Below are 13,786 nucleotides of genomic sequence, written 5' to 3' on the forward strand. Positions count from 1 at the left end.
GTGGGGGAGGAAGCTCCCATGGGTTCCCTTCCTCCTACTGCTGTTTCTTGGTGCGTGGGTTGCTTTAGGAGTGCTACTATGTGGGGTCCAAACGGGGGGTGAGCTGGAGCCAGGTTATACGGGTCATGCGGTGGTGACAGCCCCCCTGTGCATCCCTCCCAGCATCTCTCCCCAACTCCACATCGGAAGCTTGAAATGATTCAGCCACGGTGGGAGTATTTACACCACAGAAACTGGCCAGCAGGCCCAGCCCCACCCTGGAAGCACAGCTAGATTTCTCTCCAGCTCTCTTCTTGGACCATGTTTCCCCAGCGCTATTCCTCATTTGTTCCTCTTCTTTTTCCTCCTCTCCCACTCCCTTTTACTCCTCTCATTCTCCATGTTTTTGTGTTTTCCCTTTCAAAGTTTTGTTGTGTGTCTTTTTTTTTTATTAACATCTTTATTGGAGTACAATTGCTTTACAGTGTTGTGTTAGTTTCTGCTGTATAACAAAGTGAATCAGCTATATGCATACATATATACCCATATCCCCTCCCTCTTGCGTCTCCCTCCCACCCTCCCCTAACCCAGCCCTCTAGGTGCTCAGAAAGCACCAAGCCGATCTCCCTGTGCTATGCAGCTGCTTCCCACTAGCTAGCTGTTTTACGTTTGGTAGTGTATATATGTCCATGCCACTCTCTCACTTCATCCCAGCTTACCCTTCCCCCTCCCCAGGTCCTCAAGTCCATTCTCTACATCTGTGTCTTTATTCCTATCCTGCCCCTAGGTTCATGAGAACCATTTTTTTTTTTTTTTAGATTCCATATATATGTGTTAGAATACGGTATTTGTTTTTCTCTTTCTGACTTACTTCACTCTGTATGTTAGACTCTAGGTCCATCCACCTCACTACAGATAACTCAATTTCATTTCTTTTTATGGCTGAGTAATATTCCACTGTATATATATATATACCACATCTTCTTTATCCATTCATCTGTTGATGGACACTTAGGTTGCTTCCATGTCCTGGCTACTGTAAATAGAGCTGCAATGAACATTGTGGTACATGACTCTTTTTGAATTATGGTTTTCTCAAGGTATATGCCCAGTAGTGGGATTGCTGGGTCGTATGGTAGTTCTATTTGTAGTTTTTTAAGGAACCTCCATACTGTTCTCCACAGTGGCTGTATCAATTTACATTCCCACCAGCAGTGCAAGAGGGTCCCCTTTTCTCCACACCCTCTCCAGCATTTATCATTTGTAGATTTTTTGATGATGGCCATTCTGACTGGTGTGAGTTGATATCTCATTGTAGTTTTGACTTGCATTTCTCTAATGATCTTGCTGTGATTTATGTCAAAGAGTGTTCTGCCTATGTTTTCCTCTAAGAGTTTTATAGTGTCTGGCCTTACATTTAGGTCTTTAAGCCATTTTGAGTTTATTTTTGTGTATGGTGTTAGGGAATGTTCTAATTTCATTCTTTTACATGTAGCTGTCCAGTTTTCCCAGCACCACTTATTGAAGAGGCTGTCTTTTCTACATTGTATATTCTTGCCTCGTTTATCAAAGATAAGGTGGCCATATGTGTGTGGGTTTATCTCTGGGCTTTCTATCATGTTGCATTGATCTATATTTCCATTTTTGTGCCAGTACCATACTGTCTTGATGACTGTAGCTTTGTAGTATAGTCTGAAGTCCAGGAGCCTGATTCCTCCAACTCCGTTTTTCCTTCTCAAGATTGCTTTGGCTATTCAGGGTCTTTTGTGTCTCCATACAAATTGTGAAATTTTTTCTTCTAGTTCTGTGAAAAATGGCATTGGTAGTTTGATAGGGATTGCATTGAATCTGTAGATTGCTTTGGGTAGTATAGTCATTTTCACAACGTTGATTCTTCCAATCCAAGAACATAGTATATCTCTCCATCTGTTTGTATCATCTTTAATTTCTTTCATCAGTGTGTTACAGTTTTCTGTATACAGGTCTTTTGTCTACTTAGGTAGGTTTATTCCTAGGTATTTTATTCTTTTTGTTGCAGTGGTAAATGAGAATGTTTCCTTAATTTCTCTTTCAGATTTTTCATCATTAGTGTACAGGAATGCAAGAGATTTCTGTGCATTAATTTTGTATCCTGCTACTCTACCAAATTCATTGATTAGCTCTAGTAGTGTCCTGTTAGCATCTTTAAGATTCTCTCTGTATAGTATCCTGTCATCTGCAAACAGTGACAGTTTTACTTCTTTTTTTCCGATTTGGATTCTTTTTATTTCTTTTTCTTCTCTGATTGCTGTGGCTAAAACTTCCAAAATTATGTTGAATAATAGTGGTGAGAGTGGGCAACCTTGTCTTGTTCCTGATCTTAGAGGAAGTGGTTTCAGTTTTTCACCATTGAGAACGATGTTGGCTGTGGGTTTGTCATATATGGCCTTTATTATGTTGAGGTAGTTTCCCTCTATGCCTAGTTTCTGGAGAGCTTTTTATCATAAATGGGTGTTGAATTTTGTCAAAAGGTTTTTCTGCATCTATTGAGATTATCATATGGTTTTTCTCCTTCAATTTGTTAATATGGTGTATCACATTGATTGATTTCCATATATTGAAGACTCCTTGCATTCCTGAGATAAACCCCACTTGATCATGGTGTATGATCCTTTTCATGTGCTGTTGGATTCTGTTTGCTAGTATTTTGTTGAGGATTTTTGCATCTATGTTCATCAGAGATATTGGTCTGTAATTTTCTTTCTTTGTGACATCTTTGTCTGGTTTTGGTATCAGGGTGATGGTGGCCTCATAGAGTGAGTTTGGGAGTGTACCTCCCTCTGCTATATTTTGGAAGAGTTTGAGTAGGACAGGTGTTAGGTCTTCTCTAAATGTTTGATAGAATTTGCCTGTGAAGCCATCTGGTCTTGGGCTTTTGTTTGTTGGAAGATTTTTAATCACATTTTCAATTTCAGTGCTTGTGATTGGTCTGTTTATATTTTCTGTTTCTTCCTGGTTCAGTCTCAGAATGTTGTACTTTTCTAAGGATTTGTCCATTTCTTCCAAGTTGTCCATTTTATTGGCATATAGTTGCTTGTAGTAATCTCTCATGATCCTTTGTATTTCTGCAGTGTCTGTTGTTACTTCTCCTTCTTTCATTTCTAATTCTATTGATTTGAGTCTTCTCTCTTTTTTTCTTGGTGAGTCTGGCTAATAGTTTATCAATTTTGTTTATCGTCTCAAAGAACCAGCTCTTGGTTTTATTGATCTTTGCTATTGTTTCCTTCATTTCTTTTTCATTTATTTCTGATCTGATCTTTATGATTTCTTTCCTTCCGCTAACTTTGGGTTTTTTTGGTTCTTCTTTCTCTAATTGTTTTAGGTGTAAGGTTAGTTTTTTTATTTGAGATATTTCTTGTTTCTTGAGGTAGGATTGTATTGCTATAAACTTCCCTCTTAGAACTGCTTTTGCTGCATCCCATAGGTTTTGGGTTGTCGTGTTTTCATTGTCATTTGTTTCTAGGTATTTTTTGATTTCCTCTTTGATTTCTTCAGTGAACTCTGTGTTACTTAGTAGCATATTGTTTAGCCTCCATGTGTTTGTATTTTTTACAGTTTTTTTTCCTGTAATTGATATCTAGTCTCACAGTGTTGCGGTCGGAAAAGATACTTGATGCAATTTCAGTTTTCTTAAATTTACCAAGGCTTGATTTGTAACCCAAGTTACAGTGTATCCTGGAGAATGTTCCATGAGCACTTGAAAAGAAAGTATATTCTATTGTTTTTGGATGGACTGTCCTGTAAATATCAATTAAGTCCATCTTGCTTAATGTGTCATTCAAAGCTTGTGTTTCCTTATTTATTTTCATTTTGGATGATCTGTCCATTGGTGAAAGTGGGGTGTTAAAGTCCCCTACTATGATTGTGTTACTGTCGATTTCCCCTTTTATGGCTGTTAGCATTTGCCTTATGTATTGATGTGCTCCTCTGTTGGCTGCATAAATATTTACAATTGTTATATCTTCTTCTTGGATCGATCCCTTGATCGTTATGTAGTGTCCTTCTTTGTCTCTTGTAACAGTCTTTATTTTAAAGTCTATTTTGTCTGATATGAGAATCGCTACTCCAGCTTTCTTTTGATTTCCATTTGCATAGAATATCTTTTTCCATCCCCTCACTTTCAGTCTGTATGTGTCCCTAGGTCTGAAGTGGGTCTCTTATAGACAGCATATGTACAGGTTTTGTTTTTGTATTCATTCAGCCAGTCTATGTCTTTTGGTGGGAGCATTTAATCCATTTACATTTAAGGTAATTATCAATATGTATGTTACTATTACCATTTTCTTAATTGTTTTAGGTTTGTTTTTGTAGGTCTTTTCCTTCTCTTGTGTTTCCTTGTGTTTTGGTGGTGCTGAATTCTCTTAACTTTTGCTTATCTATAAAAGTTTTAATTTCTCCATCAAATCTGAATGAGATCCTTGCTGGGTAGAGTAATCTTGGTTGTAGGTTTTTCCCTTTCATCACTTTAAATATGTCCTGTCACTCCCTTCTGACTTGCAGAGTTTCTGCAAGTGAAAGATCAGCTGTTAATCTTATGGGGATTCCCTTGTATGTTATTTGTTGCTTTTCCCTTGCTGCTTTTAATATTTTTTCTTTGTATTTAGGTTTTGATAGTTTGATTAATATGTGTCTCGGCATGTTTCTCTTTGGGTTTATCCTGTATGGTAGTCTCTGTGCTTCCTGGACTTGATTGACTATTTCCTTTCCCATATTAGGGAAGTTTTTGACTATAATCTCTTCAAATATTTTCTCAGACCCTTTCTTTTTCTTCTGGGACTCCTATAATTCGATTGTTGGTGCATTTAATGTTGCCCCAGAGGTCTCTGAGACTGTCCTCAATTCCTTTCATTCTTTTTTCTTTATTCTGCTCCCTGGCAGTTATTTCCACCATTTTATCTTCCAGCTCACTTATCCGTTCTTCTGCCTCAGTTATTCTGTTATTGATTCCTTCTAGAGTTTTTTTTTTTTGTGGTACGCGGGCCCCTCACTGCTGTGGCCTCTCCCGTTGTGGAGCACAGGCTCCGGATGCACAGGCCCAGTGGCCATGGCTCACAGGCCGAGCCACTCTGTGGCATGTGGGATCTTCCCGGACCGGGGCACGAACCTGTGCGTGCGCCACCACGCTGCGCCACCAGGGAACCCCTAGAGTATTTTTAATGTCAGTAATTGTGTTGTTCATCACTGTTTGTTTGCTCTTTAGTTCTTCTAGATCCTTGTTAAATGTTTCTTGTATTCTCTCCATTCTGTTTCTGAGATTTTGGATCATCTTTACTATTATTACTTTGAATTTTGTTCAGGTAGGTTGTCTATTTCATTTTCATTTATTTGGTCTTGTAGGTTTTTACCTTGCTCCTTTGTCTGTAACATATTTTTTTGGCGTTTCTTTTTTTTTTATTTTGATGGGTGGTGCTGTATTCCTGTCTTACTGGTTGTTTGGCCTGAGACGTCCAGCACTGGACTTTGCAGGCAGTTGGATAGAGCTGGGTCTTGGTGCTGAGAGGAGGACCTGTGGGAGGCCTCACTACGATTGATATTTCCTGGGGTCTGAGGTTGTACGTTAGTCCAGTGGTTTGGACTCAGAGCTCCCACCACAGGAGCTCAGGGCTGACCTCCAACCTGATCCTGCAAGTTTCATGGTGCAGTTAAAAAAAAAAAGGAAGGAAGAAAGAAAAAAGATTAAAAGGAGCAGTACAATATCAAAGAATAAAAAACAAAATAAAATTAGAAAGATAAAAATATATTAGGAAAAATAAAACTATAATTGAAACAACTGCAACAAGGTAAAATAAAACCACAACAGAGAAAAGAAACAAAAAGGTGTGTGGGGGGGGGGACAAAGCAAAAGGAGAGAACACTAACAAAGTATAAAGAATAAAATAAAATTAGAAAAATAAAAGCTTTATTAGGAAAAATAAAAATATAAAAGAATCAGGGCTTCCCTTGTGGCGCAGTGGTTGCGAGTCCGCCTGCCGATGCAGGGGACACGGGAAATTGGGGGGCCCTGGGTGGGGGTGTGGGGTGGGGCTTGGACTCTGCACGTCAGGAGGGAGGCTCCCAGGGCAAAGGATTAAGACCCAGCCTGCTGGGCTCCCCAGTGCCTAAGTGGACAGGGAAAGCGCTGGCCCCATTCTCCTCCGTTCCTTCGCACCCCTCCCCCACCATCTCCCCCAGGGTCTCCCCCGTCGCTGGACCCCTAATCGTGGGTGGGTCCCACTGGGTGTAGGAACTCCTCCCCTCCCCCAGCCGCCCCTCAGGGGTGCTGGTCCCAGAGGTCTGGCCTTTACTTTTGCTCCCCCTTCCCTCCCTCCCACTCCCTCAGGACCCGCGTGGCTGGAGGCCGCCTCCTTGGGCAGAGGATCAGGCCCAGGATCTCAGCAGGTTCCTGGGGGCCCAAGTGGGCAGGGGGAACCTGGCCACACTCCCTTTTGATCCTCTGCCCTCCCAGTGTTCCCCCAATTTCCCCCTTGGGGTGAGGGATCCCTTCCCCTCCCCCAGCCATGCTACTAACCTCAAATGTAACCAGAAATATAAGTCATGCATCTATTGATAGATCAGTAACTCCAACTGATTCCATGTTTTTGGTTGGGATGAATTTAAAACTGCAGTTCCCCTTGATGCAGTGGTTTATAACCTTTATTTTTTTTAAGCAGCAGAAATCCTTTTTTAATAATAGAAACCCCAATGATGTTAAACAAAATTTTCAAAATGGACCTTCTACATGAATCAGGAGGTTGGGAGAGCAACTCACTTCCACCCCAACCAAGGCACCCTTGTTACTTCCAAGGTACTTTGTGGCATACAGAATTTGTTTGAAAACCACAGCTTTAAAACATTTCCCACACATTATTTTTGTGTAAAACAAAACTGCTCAAGTAATAAATGAATACAATCTATTTCTATTAAAAATTTCCAAAAAATTCAGAAGCATATAAAGTGTGAAAGCCTTTATCTCCTCCTGCCCCAAATCCATTCCCCTCCCTAGAGGAAATCCTTTTAAAGTCTGAGGTATGTCCTTCCTCCTTCCGCCTCCTTTCTAATGCTGTGCGCGTGCGCGCGCGCGCACACACACACACACACACACACTTTTTTTTTTTAACAGAAATGGGATCATGCTCTGCATATTGTTCTGCATGTGATTTTCCCCCTTTTACAGTGTCTTACGGACATCTTTCCATCATGGTTGTAGGGGAGCAGAATTTGCCACCCCAAAATGTCTCTTTGGCATGTGGATTACTTTGAGCTAAAAACAATAAAGGCCCAAAAAACTCAGGAAGAAACTTTGACCTTCCCCCTAACTGGCTAACAGGATTTAGACAGAGGACCTCTTCTTGGAATAGAGCTATCACCAGAGATGCCTGCAAAGAACACGGGCTGGGTGTAGTGAGTGAGTCCACCCTGTGTCCCATTGAATCTGCCTGGCCCAGCAAACATTTGTTTACCAACATGGTACAGGCAAAGCTTCCACATTCTTTTAACATTTTTACCATATTCTTTTCATATTTGAGTATTCTTTGGTCTGGACAGACCATATTTTAGATAGCCGTTTCTCTACTAATGGACACTAGGGTTGTTCCCCAGTTTTTGCCATTTCAAATAGTACTGCATGGAATATCCTTGCACATATATTTTGTGCCGGGTTGAAAATATTTCTGTTGGCTAGGTTCTGAGAAATAGAATTTATGGGTCCGTGCAACATCTAATTTTTTTCACAGTTGATACCTAGATTCTAAGAGAAAGGCCCCTGAACTAGTGGACCTCTAAAAGCATTGTATCTCCCTGAGTGAGCTACCAGCGGCGACATCTTGCCTCTGACATTTGGGCACCACTCTCCCAAACTGAGGAAAGAACATAATAGAGAATTTGGATTGAGAAGACAAAAAGGACCATCTTTATTTCCTTTGATTGGTTTTAGAAATATGCCCATAAGGGAACCCAAAATTGTTATCCAAAAAAAAAAAAAAGACAGTGGTTACATTGAGTCAAGTGGAGGTTTTCCTGTGACTCGTCAGGACAGTATCCTATCAGAGAACCGAGGATGTCCAGCTCTGTAAGAGCAGAACCTCAACCAACCAGAACCTCAGCCAGACCTGACGGAAAAATGCAGCCCAGGAATGATTCCCCCAGAAAGTTAGAGTACTTGTTGGGGGTTGTTTTTTTCAGTGAACCCTTTGCTCCTGATGGTGATTTCACTTGGGGGTCAGTGGTATGCTGGTCAGTGTTTAATCACCAGTTCTCCAGAGAGGGAAAAACCATGATTTGCAGCCATGCCGATTTCCATGGTATAAATACTCCCACCCTGGTTGATTTCAAGCTTACCACCATGATGTTACTAACTTGGAGTTGGGAAGAGATGCACAAATGTAGTTCTTGTGATGCAGTATGAGCTGACTCTAGCACACCATTGTTTGGGATTGATTAAAAAAAAAAAAATTAGGGCTTCCCTGGTGGCTCAGTGGTTGAGAGTCCGCCTGCCGATGCAGGGGACATGGGTTCGTGCCCCGGTCTGGGAAGATCCCACATGCCGTGGAGCGGCTAGGCCTGTGAGCCATGGCCGCTGAGCCTGCGCATCTGGAGCCTGTGCTCCGCAACGGGAGAGGCCACAACAATGAGAGGCCTGCGTACCGCAAAAAAAAAAAAAAAAAAATTAGGAATGATGGGGGCAGGGCGAGTGTTATGTTCCCTAGCAAGTGCCAGAAAGATTTTTTTTTTTAGTTAGTAAGAAAAGGGTGTCTTCCCTTTAATGCTTAATCCCTATTTATGATGTTTCACACTTATGCCATAATGTGAATTTCCCCAAATCTTCAAACACATTTTTTAAGGCCCAGAGGGAGTAGAGTGATTAAGGTCAAGGACTTTGACCTCAGAAGAACATGGATGAGTCCAGGCCCTGCCACTTAATGGCTGTGTAACCTTGGGCAAAGTCACTTAATATCTCTGGGTCTTGGTTTCTTCATGTGTCAAATGTGTTCCTGTTTCAGAAGAGTTCTTGTTAAGGATTAAGCAAGACAGAGCACGTAGAACATTTAGCCTGATGTCTGAGAAGGCGATAGCTATTCAAGATCAAAATCCTGATTTTAAAGAGCAGTTAGGGCTATGACTGTCAATACCATTGAGACTTAGGGCTAGGGAAGAAATAAACCTCTGAGCAGAATTTTACCAACAGCTGAGATCCATGTTCACTGAGTGAATGGACAGATACAACGAGATGGGGGCGGGCGGGGGGAAGGCTATGTGAGTTCAACCAAAATCTGGTTGCAAAGATGGGCAATCCAGGGAATGACCCCAAAAGGAAAATACCACATCTTCAGTTCCCCTGACTGTGCTTCTCAGAGTTTCCACCGTCAAGCAAGCATCTTCTGTTATTAAAGTGCTCGAAACATAAACCTTGAGTCCTGATAACCCACCATGCATTTTCCAGAAGGAAACATCCATTCTCCAGGACCTGTAGATCCCACAGGTTTTGTTTCTGTTAGACATTTTGATGGCGGTGGGTCCAATCCTGCCCCCTTATGGATTTCATAGTGAGAAAGTGGGGTGATTCAACACCTCAAAGTGGGCTTTCTACAGGCAGCAAAACTTTACTAACTGGCATCTAGCGTGCTACAAACAGATGATCTTTGTTCACTGCAGGAAGATCCCATATTTGGATGGATTGGCAAATGGTTTGGTAAATGGACAGATGAGAGATTTTAGCATTGCATTCTTAGTTGCACCGGAGTCTCTGCTTTATTTAGAAAAAAAATAAAAGGAAAAAAGGCCTTCCCAATTTCATCATGTGGCAATTGAAACACATTATCATTTCCCAGCATCCTCATTAATTCTACTCCTAGCAGGAGAGTTTATTTCAATTGACAAGATGATCAGGTCCACGCAGAGCAGAAACTGAGCCTTCAATAATGAATGTACTAATTACCCTTCTCTGAGAGATGTAGGCTTCTGTTTAGGCAAAGTAAGACTTGTTTCATATATCAGGGCCCACAGATTTTTATTCAAACCTTTGGGACCAGCTGGGTTTCAGAATTCTGATTTTTTTTTCTTCTTCGACATTTTAGAAAAGAAATATGGGACATATACCGTATAGAATATCTTACTCCCAGAGGGAACTGGGGCAGCACCCTATCATCAAACATATTTCTGCAGGAAAAAAACTGAATGAATATTTATACTAAGTGGATACTCAAAGGTAAATAAAGGTCATCAATAGCCTCCCATCAGTTCAGGTCATGTTTTGCTGCCAAATAGGTTATTAATTTTGTTTTTTGGTTGTCAAGACCCTTTGGATTTTGGAGTTGGTTCAGGGGTTGTGAACTTCTACTGGTTTTATTCTTATTAGAGACTCACTTTCCAAGGACTGACTAGAAACGAATGGATCTTTACAGAGAAACAGACAAGACCCGTTGTAAGCAAGCACTTCAAGCCTTAGTGCCACCTCTTCCCAGTGCCACTCACCCCCACCCAATGGGGAAGGACAGGACAGACCCCAGGCCTAAGAGGGAAGTGAAGAGTTACTGATGTACCTTCCAGGCAGCCTTGAGCCTCCCTAGGCAGGTAATCATGTGCTCTCCGCTGGGGCAGTCAGGTATGTCTTACTGCCTCGGGCTGTCCCAGAGAGACACCATTGGACCCACTCTTTTTTTGGCTTGCAGGATCTCAGTTCCCCGACCAGGGATTGAACCTGGGCTGCGGCAGTGACCACTAGGCCACCAGGGAACTCCTGGACCCACTCTTAAGTGGAGAGTCCAAGTGGAAAATCCTGATTTTCATTAAGAGAGTCCATATGCTCAAAGGCTGGGCTTCTCAGGCACAAAGAACCCACACCTGCTTCAGAAAAATATAGATGCCTTTCTATATATAAAGCCTTTCAAATATGACACAGTCACCTAAATCCAGCTACTGTGTTATAAGGAAAATAGCTGGCATTTGAGTGCTTTCTTTGTCAAGCACTGCTCTGGATATGTGACCTTAATTGAGCCTCATTCTGACTTACAAATGAGGAAACTGAGTCAAAGAGAATTTAAGTAACTTGCTCCAAGTTACGCAGCTAGTAGAAGTCAGGACTTGAACCCAGGTAGCCCAGATGCAAAGCATGTGCACTTAACCACTAAATGATTGTTTCCTCTGTTTCTAGCCAAGGCCCCCAAATCTTCAGTTAACTTAGGGAACAGTCTGGTGTCAAGAAAAAAAAAAAAAGAATAACTCATTTATTTGCCAGGATACAAAAGGGACCCCAACTTACCAAGATCATATGATATCTAAATATATAATTTCCTTTAAAAAAAGGCCGTTCTACATTTATTGTTTTGCAACTAAATTTTTGTTATTTAATAAATAAGTTAAACATCTCTCCATGTCAAAACCTCTTTTAACGACTGTGGAGTTTATCAACATACTTAACCAATTCCCCCCAAATCTTTTAAGTGTTTGCCGGATTGTCACTCTTGTGAAAAAAAGGCGGCATCATTCTGAACAACACATTAGCAGCAATGCTTCCCCCCACCCCGACCCCAGAAAGTCTCGTTTTCCTTCAACCCACTTTTTTCAGGCACTACTGGGGATTCACCCATGAAAACAAAACAACATTCCTGCTCTCTGGAGCTTCTATTCCAAGGGATGTGGAGGCGAGCAACAGATAATAAACATGTAATAATCAAGATTCCTTGAGATAGCATTAAGCGTCATGAAGAAATTGACAGGGTGATGTGATAGTGACAGGGTGGGGGGGGTGACTTTTAAGTTGGGTCGTCAGGGAAAGCCTCACAGAGAAGGTGACGTTTGAGTGAAGTCTCTGATTTTACCTGCACTGACCTAATTGCATTATTCCTCCATGCCTGTTCTCAAGTGGACATCTCTACAGGAGTGGGAAAACGTGGCAGGATCATCAGAGCACCTATCATCACTCAGGAGTTGGGACGGGCACCCTGGCCTGGGAGATCCTGAGAGCTTTGAACTCTGTTCCCTCCCTGCTGCAAAATCAGCAGTTACGTCCGTTCTCCCATCTTTTTGTGGACACGTGAACACATCCTAAACCAACCAGCAGACTTTCCACCCTAAGGAGCGAATGCGGATTCAGAAAGAGTGAAGTATTTGAGAAAATTACTCTGATTGCCGCTGTGGATAGATGTCTTCAAGTGGCTGCTAGGAACAAAATGTGCTTGGCGGTACAGTTAAAAGAGATGCAGCGGTGCTCAACGACTTCTTCCCTTGATTTCTGGCAGATAGGATCCCCCAGAAAGCTTCAGCAGAGAGAAAATGTGGTCTCAAAATCACAGCCACATCTCCCCCACGGATGTGCCCTAGTGCCTCCTTGCCCACCATCAGCCCCTCCTCCAAGCCACATTAAGGTTTCTATTGAAAAAAGCATGTGTTGTTCATAGTTCAGCTGTATTCAGTTGTGTATACAAGGCACCCTGGAAAGCTCCTAACGAGCCCCATTTCATTGCATCTTCACTCTAATCATTCTCTGACTTAGTTGATATTCCCCCATTTGACAGATGAGGACACTGAGGCTCAGAGAGGGTAAATATTACACAAAATCTCACATCTAGGAAGCAGCAGGGCAGGCGGAGGACTCAAACAGCTGGTCCACCCGATTCTTAAACCCATTGTTAGCCAGCCAGGTACACCCCTTTTCCTGGTTCTGATGCTCGAGACTGGCCTGAGGTCACACAGACAGTAAATCAGAGGCATCAATTAGGTAAGGTCAATTAAGCTGCCGTGATGAGCAACCCCCAAATCTCAGCAGCTTAGCGCAGCGCAAGTTCATTTCTCGCTCACCCTTTACGTGTCCACCGCACGGGACTCTGCTCACCATAGTGGCCCAAGGACCCAGCAGGAAAGGGAATCTGACCTGAGCACTGGCCCTTAAAGCATCGCCCTACAGGCCACGTGTCACTTTCGCTCAAGTATTTTTGAACAAAGCAAGTCACAGAGCGACCCCCAACTTTAAGAAGCCGAGAAGACCTGGGACTCTGGTGGGTGAAGGGCCCTGACTGTCCCTCCAGGCCGTGCGCAGGAACTTCAGCTTGCTTGTGTAGTAGTGTGCAGTCAGCCCACTGTGGATGACGACGCTTGGGTTATTGCCTTTTCTCCCCCTATCGATCCTCCTTTTTGGTTTATTTGCTACTGAAAGTGAAACCTCAGAGAGACGGATTCTGTCCAACCAGGCCCTTTCTTTATCAGTGGCTTTGCAAGAACGATGCTCAGGGCTTTTTAAGATCCCTGGGACCTTGCTGCATTTTTAGCTCATTTAACCTGCTGCCTGAAGTCACAATAGATTTTGGGTCGTCTTGGAAGTCTGCGTGAACGAGAAACCTCCATCTTCCCGATCGGGTCTGAATATTTAAGAGTTTGAAAGCTTGGCCGTACCAGATTTAATTTTCAAAGGGGAAGAGGGTTTGCTTTTGAACATCAAGAAGAAGGCTGGAGGCACAGCAGGAGCTGCGTTAGCAAAGGGGAAAAGCGAGAAAAGCCCTGTGGTCTTGAAAGAAACGCTCCAAAGCGGAAACACTAAAGCTTCCAGTTGGTGAGCCTTAAATTAGACTTCAAAAGTGCCGCTAGTTTAAATATTGTTTATAGGACTGAAGTATTGCTGCTCCTTCCTCCAGCTGGATTTTAAATATTCCCTAATTTGATTACGCTGGGGAGAGGCAGGCAGAACCAACGTTACATGAGCTTCACTGTTAATTATTCAGAGGGCTTTTTATTGTGTAATCAAACATAAAGTCTTACAAAAAGCTTGGAGGCGCATTCTCACCCCACCCTCCCCAGC

General features: G+C 42.4%; 1 protein-coding gene across 18 annotated transcripts in view; it reads left to right on the forward strand.

Annotated features, from left to right (window-relative positions):
* Nucleotides 1–13,786, forward strand: part of CCDC60 (coiled-coil domain containing 60) — a 275,404-nt gene that overhangs the window by 225,806 nt on the left and 35,812 nt on the right. The gene's annotated exons all lie outside the window — the stretch shown is intronic.

Source organism: Orcinus orca, chromosome 15 (assembly GCF_937001465.1).
Source record: "Orcinus orca chromosome 15, mOrcOrc1.1, whole genome shotgun sequence".
Taxonomy (NCBI): domain Eukaryota; kingdom Metazoa; phylum Chordata; class Mammalia; order Artiodactyla; family Delphinidae; genus Orcinus; species Orcinus orca.